Genomic DNA, 12,778 nt, shown 5'->3' with positions numbered 1-12,778 from the left:
CCTCTTTATCATTAAGTTGAAAAGGGCATTTTTTTAATAGCGTGGGTTAGAAAATATTGCGTTGGCAGATTTAGTTAATACATTGTTTTCTTTTAACTGTTAGCAAGATAACTATATAGCAAAGATGGATTGAATAATTAACTCTTAATGCTCACGCATAAGGCTTCTTGGAAGAGGATTAAAAAGTCCTTTATGATCTGTTCAATGTCTGTCTTCATAGGTACTTGCTACTCCCCAACAGATACTTTATTATGTTTATACTGCACATATAACATATATTGAACATATATTATACTGAACTATACAGTTCTCTAAACAAGCTCTTTATACCTAAGTACTTGTCCACCTGCTTTTTTTCTCTACCTGGAATGCCATTGTGTTTTTTAACCAGAAAGCACAATTCTTACCCATCTTTTAAGACTCCGTTCCTTTGCTCAGCACTGTGGTTTCACTTTTTTTTTTTTTTTGTAGCTTTATCCTTGTTTTCAAATATTTTTTTAACTGTTAACCACTAGTAGTATAATAGAAGAGAATGATTTAAAATTAAGTTTATTCTTAGCTGTCTAATATCTATGAACCTAGTCTCTCATTGATATCATTATTTTCTTTATAATACTAGCAATAACATTTATATTGAATGTTTACTGTGCCAGTCATTTTGTTTTGTGCTTTCTTTACATTATCTCGTGGAATCCCTGAGATCTTTACTCACATCTACACAACTGATAAAAGGCACAGCCCACATTCAACCTCAGTTGTGTCTGTTGCCAAAGTTGGATTTCTTAACTACTACATTAACCTACACTGTGTAGTATATTAAGTAGACCATGATTAAGTAGAAAATCCAATTCTCCAACACCCCTTAAAATAAAGGAAGTTTTCAGGAAACTTATTTCTTAATCCTTTTCTCAGAATAGGAAAACCTTTCACCAGTCAGTCCAAGAACATTTGGCCTGTTGACCAGTCCACAAATATTGCATAGGACTTTTATTATACAGTGTAGAAGGAACTCTGTTGAGAAGCACTTTCAAAAATTGCTTTTGTGGAACCAAAGCAATACATTTAACAAGGAAACAGGAAAACTTGAAAAGTAAAATTGATGGCACTTTGAACTTAATTCATGTAATCCTTTATCTAGCATGAATCTAGCAGAATTATGTATCAGATATTTGGTTAGATTCTCAGTGTATGCAGATGAGTAAGTTATATTTCTTGTCCTGAAGGAGTTCATAGGCTATTTGGTTTATTCTGTATTTAGTGACCTACTTTTATGAAACAAATGATTTAAGAGAGATTTGGGGGAAATTACGAACAGGATATGCAGTCTGTATTTTATTAACAAATAGTAAATTTTGTGATATGAGATATAGCATTTAATAAAATAACTTCTTTCATCTCTTCTAGAGCTCGATTTCTGGAGTCAGATTGTCTTATTAGAATTATGGCTGTCTTTACTTCTAACTATGTTGTGTTGGGCAAGGTACCCAAACTCTGACCCAGTTTTTGTCCATCTCTAAGATGGGGATAATAATTATAACCAACTTAAAGTTCTTTTGAAGCTTAAATGAGGTATTGTATTACAGAGTGCTTAAAATAGTACTTGACACATAGTATCTTCTTAATAAATATTAGCTATAAATCATTTTTTTACCATCATCACCATCATCATCATTACTTAAAGTGGACATTCTATAAGTGTTGCTGACTTACCTTGATCTGAATACAAATACCTTCAAATAGGTATTATATCTTTATTGACAAACTAGGTAGCTTATTTATTTTTACTCTCCTGGGATGTGTGCGGTTTGATTCAATTTCAATTCAGTAAAATGTTGAAGATCTACTATGGCAAAACCCAGTGTTAAGCACTGTAGGAAAATATTTTTCAATCTATGGATTTGTTGAAATTCAAAAGAGAGAATGTTTCCTTACTGGTCCTTCATCGGCAAAATGCCATTTGAGATGCACATTGACTTTAACCAAGGTGATGTTTATAAAGGAAGAAGAATAGAGGCTGTAGAAAGTATTTCAGGTAAAGTGACCAACATTACCTAAGGCATAGATGGTGCTAAGCCAGTGTGAGGAACAATAAGAAGATAGCAGGAGATAACTTTGAAAATAAATGGGGTTTATGTTCTTTTGTGGTATTATGAAGGTTAAGACTATGCTAATAAGTTATACTGAATTTAGCTGATGGTGGGAATCATTGCAGGTTTTTAAACTAGTTGGGTCACAGAGTACTGCTCTAGAGAAATTAATCTGACATTATTCTATTGGGTGGACTAGAACTAGAGTCTGCAGAAGAGCATAATAATCTATTGTAACAGCAAGACCAGAAGTACAGAAAACATGGACTAGGAAAGAGGTAGTATGTCAGATGTGAGGCAAAAGAAATACATAGTACAGGTAGACTTAATGTGACATGCTTACTTTTTGAATGTAGGTGATGATAGGAAGAATTCATACCCCATGACTGTTAGAAGTCTAGTGCCAGGGACAGAAAAAGAGAAGTGTGAGGGAAGTAGTTTGAGGAAGCTAGCAATAGATTCAGTGTGAGACATTTTGCAGACAAATAGAAACATAGGTCTATAGGTCCGGAGGAGTAAGGGTTAAAAAAGGAACACTTACCTTATAGAAGAAAAGTGGGAAGAGGAAACCACTAAAGGAGACATAACAGCCAGAGAAATGTGTTTATTTTTTGACAAATACATAAAAAGTATATCAAGTTTAGGCCGTTACTGAGAAGCCATGATAATCTAGGACTCGTCATGCTTCAGAGATGAGGAGGTTTTGAGTAGGAAGAGCAACTGAAAAGTGTTTACCTCGTTTGAGTTATTCTTTCAAAGTGCTGTTACTTCGTTATTTTCTTTGAAATATGAATTCCTAAGGCATTGGATTTTACTACACCAAGGAAAGTAAAAAGCTAGTATTATTCAAATCTTGCATTACATAGGTAGAAGTAGAAGATCTGAAAAATTTCTACCTCTGTTATCTGTAAAAACAGATTAAAAGCAGAATGGTTTTGTTGAGATGCTTATGGGTAGCTTACCTTCATAACTTCTTGGCTTACCTTTGTATGGTAAATAAAATAGGTTGATAGTTAAATCCTCACAAGAACAGCCACAAAAATTTTCTGGGAGAACAAATTGAAAAAAATATGGGATGGTGTTGTGATTTGAGTAATTGTTAAAAGTGAACAGAAATTTGGGTACAGCTCAACTTTTTTGCCATATGGGGAATCAGTATACTTTGTAAACTCATGACAACTTTGATCTATCTGAGGACTAATAAGTAGGCTCTAAAATCCTTCCTCTTTAGGTAAAGATTATGTCCCATCTTTCCTTCCCTTTTTGTTCACTGCTCACAAGTTATTGAATTTTAACCTAAGCAATTTCTTTCTTTTCAAATGTTCATGTATCTTTTGCTTAATAACTTTGTTTAGTTCCACCTCTTCATTCTCCACTTACAAGCCACGGAAGCAATGGCAATCATACACAGTAAACAAAAGAGAATATCTACTGATATTCCAGGATCTAGGAAAGGGAGAAGATGTACATATTGAAGAGAAATTAAAATATACTAGAGAACAGTGACTTCAGCTTCTGTAAAATGCTTCAGAATGCCTATAAGTATTTAGAATATACAGGTTACATCTGTTTACGTATCATACATTCTTTTAATTATTTTAAAGACACTGTTGTTTTCTACTTTTTCATTTAAATTATGAGTTAAATAAGCTTCTGTGGGCCTTTTATAAGGTGAGCCTATGGGGAAAAAAAGCATTTCAAATTCCAAATAACTGATTTCAGTATGAGTTTTTAGAACATAACCATTTTGTAAACTTTATAATTGTTTGTATTTATCATCGTCCAAAAATGACCCTTTTATTCATCACTTCCCACGAAAAACCTGTCAACTGTATTAGTGGAAGACAAGGCTATGATTATTAATAAACAACCTTAAGATCCCAGTACCTTAAGACACATCAAAGATTTACTTCTTCCTCGTATTACATATCCATAATAAGTGAGTACCAAGTGTTGGTCCGTGTCACCATCAGAGACCAAGACTAACAGAATCTCTGGGTCACCATGGCACCAGGGAAGAGAGAAAGAGAAAATGCAGAGTTGTAAACTTCTCTTGAAGACTTCCACTCTGAACTGACAAATATAATTTTTGCTTACACTTGGCACTGATAACAGCAAGTCACATGGCCATGCTGAACTTTAAGAGGTTGGCAAATGTTTGGAAGGATTAGAACTAGAATATTGGTGCGTTAGCAACCTAACAATCCTGAAAGGTATTTTCCAGGTTTTCTGAATTTTCTTTTACTTATTTTTTCAGATTTTTATTTTTATTTTTTATTTTTTAATGTTTATTTTTGAGAGAGAGAGAGAGAGACACAGAGTGTGAGTGGGGGAGGGGCAGAGATAGAGGGAGACACTGAATTCAAAGCAGGCTCCAGGCTCCGAGCTGTCAGCACAGAGCCCGATGTGGGGCTCAAACTCACGAACTGTGAGATCATGACCTGAGCCAAAGTTGGATACTTAACTGACTGAGCCACCCAGGCGCCCCAGATTTTTATCTTTAAGTAATCTCCGTGCACATGTTGAGGCTCGAACTCACAATCCTGAGATCAGGAGTCACATTCTGTGCTGACTGAGCCAGCCAGGCACTTCTGAATTTTATTTTAGCTGAGTTTCCAGGATTACCAGAATCTGTTAAAAAAATACATCCTGAGACATTATAGCAATACTACCATATGTAGTGTATCTAACTACTATAGTACCACAGAGCACATTAATTAAAAGCTAGAATTCTGGAGCCATACTATATGACTTTGAATATTGGCTTCATCTGTTATTAGCTATGTGATACTGTGTAAATTATTTAACCTATGTGTCCATTTTCTCATCTTCAGTATATGGATAATAATGCATGTTAATAAGGAAAGGTTAAATAAGAGTACAGTGTTAGGAAATTATATAGAATACAAACTATAGATATCCAAGGAATGGGTCTTTCTGATAAGAAAGTTTTCTCAGCTTATAACATTAAGGGTATTTAATCATTTTATATAAAGTTCTTTAAAATTGATTACATGTTTCTTTTCATAAATGTTTTCTTAAATGTACTTTTAATACCATAAACGTAATTTAAATTTTTATTGAGAAGTATAGTGTGGTGGTTAGTACGATGGGCTTTGGAACCAGAGTACCTGCGTTCACCTGCTATATGAGTTTTTTTAATCATTGAGTCAAGATGATTTATTATACAGGAATGTAAATATTACTGTGCTCAACTATTTCCCCTTACTAAATGGCCTCAGAATTCCATGTATTTACATTTTTTATGTACAGGTTTTCTGTTTTCCCCTCTTATTTTTAGCTGTCACTTCTCATTTCTTCTGTTCCAGAAGCAATTCTATAGCAGCAATTTTCCTCTCTCTAATGATATATTTCTAATCTCTTGTGGTCTTGGAAACTGACAACTGAGCTTATTTGAAGTGTATATTTTGTTAAAAATGAATTCCAAATGAATGCCCAAAGGGTTCTCTTCCCAGTAACATACTCCTCTCAGTAAGGTTTATTGCAGACTTTGTAACATTTCTTTTAACTGTGAAGAAACCTATTTTGCTTGTTCTCTCTGCTGTGTCCAAAGAAATTGCATTGAGTGTATAAATGATTTGCTGATAAGCTATTAATAATAGAATAGTCATTTTTATACTTGTTAATGTATATGTTACTTGTGTGGAAAAATAAATCATTAACTCCTAACACAATAAACTAAATTTCTCAATTGAGCAATTCAGTGATATATTTAATATCTCTGGTCTTTGGCCACTACAATTATATAGAAATTGTAGTAAGGAAGCATTACACAGAGCATAGACTTTAAAGGGATAGGATATAATTAGTATAGAGCAATGACTTTCAAACATCTTTACCCCAATCTATAGTATAGTTTACACTACAACCTAATACTCACGTGTGTATGTGATATATATATATATGAATGTGTATATATCCATATGTGTATATTTATATACATTACATTTTACTTCTTACATCTATTACAGATTTTAACATATGTAATTTTTAAAAATGTTCACAAAGCAGTATTTACCATTTCTGTGTGCAGTGAACTGTATTTTCTATTTATTTTCTGATCATTGTTTATTCTACTTATGACTTATATTAATTTTGTGTTCTGATTGATTTGACATTCATTTGGAAAACATTGAACTATGGGAAAGTGATTAGATTTCTTTCCCATCAAATGCTCAGAAATCTTAATCACTGTCTCTGCTGGATTTTTTGTGTGTTGAACAGTAGATTATCTAAATTCTTCTAGGTTATTCTTGGCAAGCAGTGATGGGAGTGATGCCATGGAATTGAAATTTTTTTTAATGGAAAAAACCTTTTGTAAATCAAGTATTTGAAGAATTTGGGGTACATTTTCTTCATTGTAATCACGGAGAAGGAATTAAAGAGCATAGAGTAGAACATGAGTGGTCAGGTTGGTTTTTTATTAGAAAGAAACTCAGTTCAGGTTGATAGAGGACTGAATTAAAGAGTTACCTATTTTATGTATAGAAATTGTTTATTTTTTAAAAGATGCAAAAAATGTAAAGCCACTTTTGTAGGGCTACACACGTGGAGAACTTGGCAGAAGAGAATTTTAAGGGATGCTGTTTCAACTGGAAATGCTATCAGATTTTAAGTAGGTTTTCTTTACTATTATTTGGGGACCCCATAACTGAAAAATCTTTTTATATTTAACGATAGATTATTTTAACTAGAGTACAATGAATCATGAATCTTTCAGGCTCTAATAAAGCTGTGCTATATGAACATTTAATCCCCTTCTCTTGCATCCTGAAACATTTAACTAGTACATTGCGACCCCTGCTGTTGTCAGAATTGCTGAATAACTGAGAAAAAAAATGTAATTGAGGAAGATTTTGTGATTTGACTTACTTTTAAAGGCAGAGACGTTTTGTTATAGCTCATCTGTTTCGCCATGTGAGGCTGAGTGAAATGTTACTCAGTAAAACCAAAAATTATTTTAAAATATTGTCATATAAAGCATTTCATTTAGGGATTTTGAATTTAGCTTTTCTTTTGACATCAGGGACACAAAAAAGGGATTAGTAAGGAATTTTAGAAATCATTATTTAAAATTTTCTTTCTCCACTTTTCCTGAAATTGATTTGTTTGAATAGTTTTGATCCTTTGCTAGGCATAGAAATTCCCTCAAGGGAATAAACCTTATAAAATGTATAGGTCTCATCCTACGTATATGAATTTTTGCATTTGTTAAAACAAAAATGGACTAGTCACAGCCAGCCTGATGGTTAAAAATGTTTCAAAATTTTTGTTTGGATCCATGAGGACCCTTGTATCTAAGTATCCTTTGTTTTTTTTAAATGCCACCAAAATTATCCCATTCTTACTTCATTTTTGATGTTACTTTCCTAAGATTTCATAAAGGATCCTAAACTTACCTCTGCTTACTATTTCAGTATCAGTTATAAAATCTTTTCAGTGTTATTCATTCCCGTGCTTGACACATAATTTCTTAGGCGTAGAAACTTCATATTACCATCTGGGAGACCTGTCATAGCCGGGGGTTTCCGCAAGTGTGATTATATGCAAATTGAATTGGACCTAGAAAGTTTGGCTTTAGTTAGCCAATTGTTAGTTCAGTCAGGTTTTTTATGATATAGAGTTAATTTTTTTAAATGTTTAGAGATTTTTGGCTCATCTAAGAATCAAATCACTATAAAAAAATTCTCTGTCATAAGTTTTTAAGCCATTTGACCTTGATGTGTCTCAAGAGTGCTTCCTTATGTCAGAATATCCTGGGTTGGGAGTTGGCAAGGAAATGCTTCGTCATAGTGTGTTCTTCAGTTTCCTGGAGAATGCACTGATAGTGTTTCAAAAGTGACTTGAAAACTAAATGTCCCTAGCTTTTCATCTGATGCACCAGACAAATGTTTTTGCACCTCTCAGTTGCCCTGGCTCCGATGATTCATAAGCTAATAAGTACTGCTTGATGTGCTTGGGGATGATGTTAAGTAAAGGAGCAAGCATAAATCCCCAACTGAAGTGCATTCTTTGGGAGAGCCTACCTAGTTCATCATGAAATAGCTTGTGCAGAAAGCTTTAAACATCACATAATGGGAGAGATACTTTATTACAGAATGCATAATCAATATTAAAAAAAAAACTACCGTATTTCACTGGTAAACTCTTTTGAACAATTTTGAGTTTATTTACAGTATTCTTTTTCCTTTTTGAATGATATTGGTATGTATTTTAAAGTGAGTAATGTTCCAAGTTTTCCTGTCAGCTTTTCAATTTTTAACTTGATTTTCAAAGGGACTTAAACTCAAGGGAATAAACATACACAGAAAATGTGTAGGTCTCATCCTACATATATGAAATTTTGCGTTTGTTAAAACAAAAATGGAATAGTCATAGCCAGCCTAGTGGTTAAACAGATTAGATAGCTACCTATAAATTATAGGCAATCCTCACTTCCCACGGTTTCTCTGCTATTTTGTAAGTTTTCCCTGTTTATCAGGAGACTGTAGGAATTCAGTGGTTAGAGAGCATCAGTTTTCAAACTTTGGTCTCAGGACTCTTTTCACTCTTAAAAATTATTAAGGACCTCCAAAGCACTTTTGTTTATTAGAGATTATATCTAGAGATATTTACTATATTCATAATTGAGAAAAAAATTAAATATTCATCTTAAAATAACAAAGTTGCTACACATTAACATAAATACGTTATGAAAACTCTTTCCAAAACAAGACAAAAATTAGTGACAAGAGTAGCATAATTTTATATTTCTCAAATTTCTTTTTTTTTTTTTTTCATTTTGCAAATTTCTTTAAAGTCAGGCTTAATAGACAACAGCTGGCTCTCCTAGCTCCCTCAACACTCTGTCGTGGTATCATATTTCATATATGTCTTAGCCTCTTATGAGAGAATGTGAATTTTAAAAAGGAAAGTAATTGTATTAATACTAATATATTATTGTTATAAAAATGTTATAAAATGGTGTGACTTTGTTATAAAAATGGTGTGACTTTGGGGATCCCCTTTAGGGATCCTCAGGCTGCACCTTGAAGACCAGTGAATTAGAGCATTCCTTTAAAGCTTTTAATTCCTGTTAAATGCATACATTCCTGATTGTAATAATACACCAGGAGTCTCAAATTAGCAGCTTAAATCCGGCTAGAAGACATGTTCGGCTTTACCAAAATATAGTCTCTTAATGTTATCTTTGGATTTCTAGGCATGATCCAAACTCACCCATTCCCCTGAGATAAACCTTACTTTCTCATAGACGTTTCATTATATTTCTTGCCTTGCCCTTTAGACATTTTGAGTGTTCAGCCACTCACATCTTAGAATCATTTTTATCACTTTCTTTGGTGCTTTGTGAAGAAGGGTGGGGAATGTATGACATGATGTAGGAGAGTGGAAAAGGAAGACCCTGAGCACAGAGGGACAACAGCATACAGTACATTCTGGATAATTAACCAGTACTAGACTTTTCATGCTGCCCAGCAGTCATACTACATTTTCTTCTTTATCTGGTCCTCCCACTCTCCTAAGTGAGAGTTTCATTCCTATACCTTCTCATAAATCCAACACCTCATGTTCATCCTAGGCTCATTACCTTGTTCGGTTCCTATTTCACTATAGGAGCAGTCAGAAAAACTTCCATTTTGTTCCTGTTGCCACACTTACCCTCCTACCTCTGTCTGTACTTGGCTTCCCTCACATTATTCGGGATGAACTTGCTCCTAATCTCATCATTGACCAACATTCCCTCTCCATCCCATTCCCTGTCACCTACTCAAGGTTCTTGCTCCAGCAGTTCTCCTCCCTTGCATTAATTTTTCCCTCTCTGGAAGATCATTCCCATCGACATATAAATATGCTATCTTAATATTCTTCTTTACTCTCACTTCACTCTTTCATCTTTCCACTACCATCCCATTTCTCTTCTTCCCATTATTGCAGAATGCCTCAAGAATTGCGGTCATTTCCTGTCTCCCAGTTTCTCTCTTTTTGCATGCATTCATATCCCTTCTTGTCTGCTCTGTGCTCTTTGCATCCCACTCCCTCTTTCTCCTCTCTTCTCTATCCAATCTCAATTCCCCCCTCCCTCACTGTTCTACACTTTTTAATCTTTTCCAGTTGGACTTTCACATACACACCCCCCCACGGCATCACTGTGGTCAAGTTCCAGTGACCTCTACGTTGCCAAATCCAGTGGTCAATTCCCAGCACTCCTAGTACTCCATCAGTAGTGAACATTTGGTAGTTTCTCTCCTCTTCTCTTTTCATTGATTTTCCAGGACACAGTACTCTTCTGGTTTTTCCTCTAAGTACCCAGTCCTTCTCAGTCTCCTTTTCTGCTTCTACCTTATCTCCCCAGTCTCTAAACATTAGAACACCTTCCAGGGCTTAGTCCATAGAATTTTCCTCCATCTATACTTGCTCCCTTGGTGACTTCATCCATTCTGTTTAAATACTCTGCCTATATGGACGACTCCCCAGTATAAACAGAAAGATAGATAATTTCCACTGTTTTCAGTCTTTCTCTCTCCATAAAATGGAAACTTTGTAATTAACCAGCCAAAACTGGGGAAGTTCTCCTTAATTTCTCTTTTTCCCTCTTACCCTCCATCCAGTCTGTCTGGGCAGTCAGCTCTGTCTTCAAAACATAGCTGCTACCACCCTGTTGCCAGCCCCATCTTCTCTTTCCTGGCTTAATACAGTAGCATCCTAACTCGTCTTTGTGCTTCTACCCTTGCCCCACATTCTCTCCTTAACACAGCACACAGAGTGATCACGTTAAAATTTGAGTTAAATCGTGTCATTTCTCTGCTCAGAAATCTTCAATGACTTCCTATCCAGAGAAGAACCAAAGTCCTAACAGTGGCCTACAAGCATTTATATGTTCTCGGTCAGCTCCTTACCTCTGTAACTACATCTTCTAGTACTCTTGTTTTTGTTCTTTCTGCTGAAAACTCATTGGCCTCCGTGCTATTCCTTGAACCCAGTAATGACACGCCTACCTCATGACTTTGACACTTCCTGTTCCGTCTGCCTAGCATGTCCTTTTCTAGTTGTTTGCACAGTTCATTCCCTCATGAAAGGGCTTTGCTCTCAGGTTATTCTCTTTTTCCTTTTATTTTTATTCATAGCACTTAATCACCACATGATCTATCTTTCATGTAATTATCTTGTTTATTGTCTTCACCACACACCCACTATCACCACCATTCCCATTGGGTCCCAAAGACTCTAAGCTGCATGAAAATATGGATTTGTATCAGTCTCATTCACTCCTACATTTCCAGTGCCTACAAAAATGTCTAGCACATTGTAAGTTCTCAGAAAATATCTGGTAGGTGGTTGGATGGATTAATGTATGAAAGGAGCACATGAAAGGAATGACCATTAAAAGAACTGAGCTTGAGTCTCCTTCCTTCCCTTCACCCCTTATTGGTTGGGTGACATTAGGCAAGTCAAAAGGTGTGAGCCTTTTGTCCTGTTTAGAAAATCCATCCCACGGGATTGTTTTGCAACTCTGATGAGAGAATTGATATCTGTTTATTTCATAACTAAAAGGCCTTATACAAACGTTAGTTACGATAAGGTGGAAGAAAAGGAAGGGAAGGTTTGAGGGTTAATGGTCCCTAAATGAAAAAAGATGAGCACAGTAAAAAGTCTTCTTACCTCATAGTTTTGACTATTCTATGCCTGGTTATAGGGGCTTTGTTGTAAACCGTGAAATAGCACTTGGATTTCACTTATATGGTACAGATACCTTCAGTGAATTTTGTGATTCAAGGCAGGAATCTTCTAATACAGTGGTAACTCAAAGTATGGTCCACCGACCAATGCACATTCATAAACTGTTTTTTACTTGTCTGAAATGAGTAAATCCAGAAATTAAGAATCAGAGTTTAGACAATTTACAGCAACTTATGTATATAATATTATGTCTGCTGAATATAATACATTTTTTGAACTTCTGTGTTGCAAAAATTTCCTTTAACTTTGTTTTCCGTATAATTTATAAAAGTGTTGGTCTCAGACACATGGGAGAAAAAATAAAAACTTGACCCTAAACCACAGGTAGTTTGAGAAGCACTATTCAAATAGATAAAAAGACAGGTTTGATCTTAGATTAGCATGCTGTTCTTTTAAAGTATTCAAAAGCCCATACATGCCCCTCTATGTTTATAGCAGCATTATTTACAATAGCTGAGATACAGAAGCAGTCCAAGTGTCCATTGATTGATGAATGGATAAAGAAGATATACACACATATACAAACACCACACACACACACACACACACACACACACACACACACACACACAGTGGAATATTTTCCAGCCATAAAAAAGAATGAAATCTTGCCATTTGCAACAAGATGGATGGAACTAGAGAGTATAATAATAATATGAAGCAAAATAATTCAGTCAGAGAAAGACAAATACCATATGATTTCACTCATATGTGGAATTTAAGAAACAAGACAAACAAGCAAAAGGAAAAAATAAGAGACACATCAAGAAACAAACTCAACTGTAGAGATCCAACTGATGGTTATCAGAGGGAAGGGGGTGGGGGGCTGGGCAAAATAGGTGATGGGGATTAAGGAGGGCACTTGTCCTGATGAGCACAGGGTGATGTATGGAAGTATCGAATCACTATATTGTAGACCTAAAACTGTACCT

At 35.0% G+C, this 12,778-nt stretch overlaps 1 protein-coding gene across 2 annotated transcripts in view; it reads left to right on the top strand.

The window, feature by feature from the left end:
* KIFAP3 (kinesin associated protein 3) overlaps positions 1 to 12,778 on the top strand; it is a 173,052-nt gene that overhangs the window by 78,690 nt on the left and 81,584 nt on the right. The gene's annotated exons all lie outside the window — the stretch shown is intronic.

This window comes from Neofelis nebulosa, chromosome 15, assembly GCF_028018385.1.
Source record: "Neofelis nebulosa isolate mNeoNeb1 chromosome 15, mNeoNeb1.pri, whole genome shotgun sequence".
Lineage (NCBI taxonomy): Eukaryota > Metazoa > Chordata > Mammalia > Carnivora > Felidae > Neofelis > Neofelis nebulosa.
Note: the sequence above shows the minus strand (reverse complement) of the source record. Positions and strands in the feature narration are given on the sequence as shown.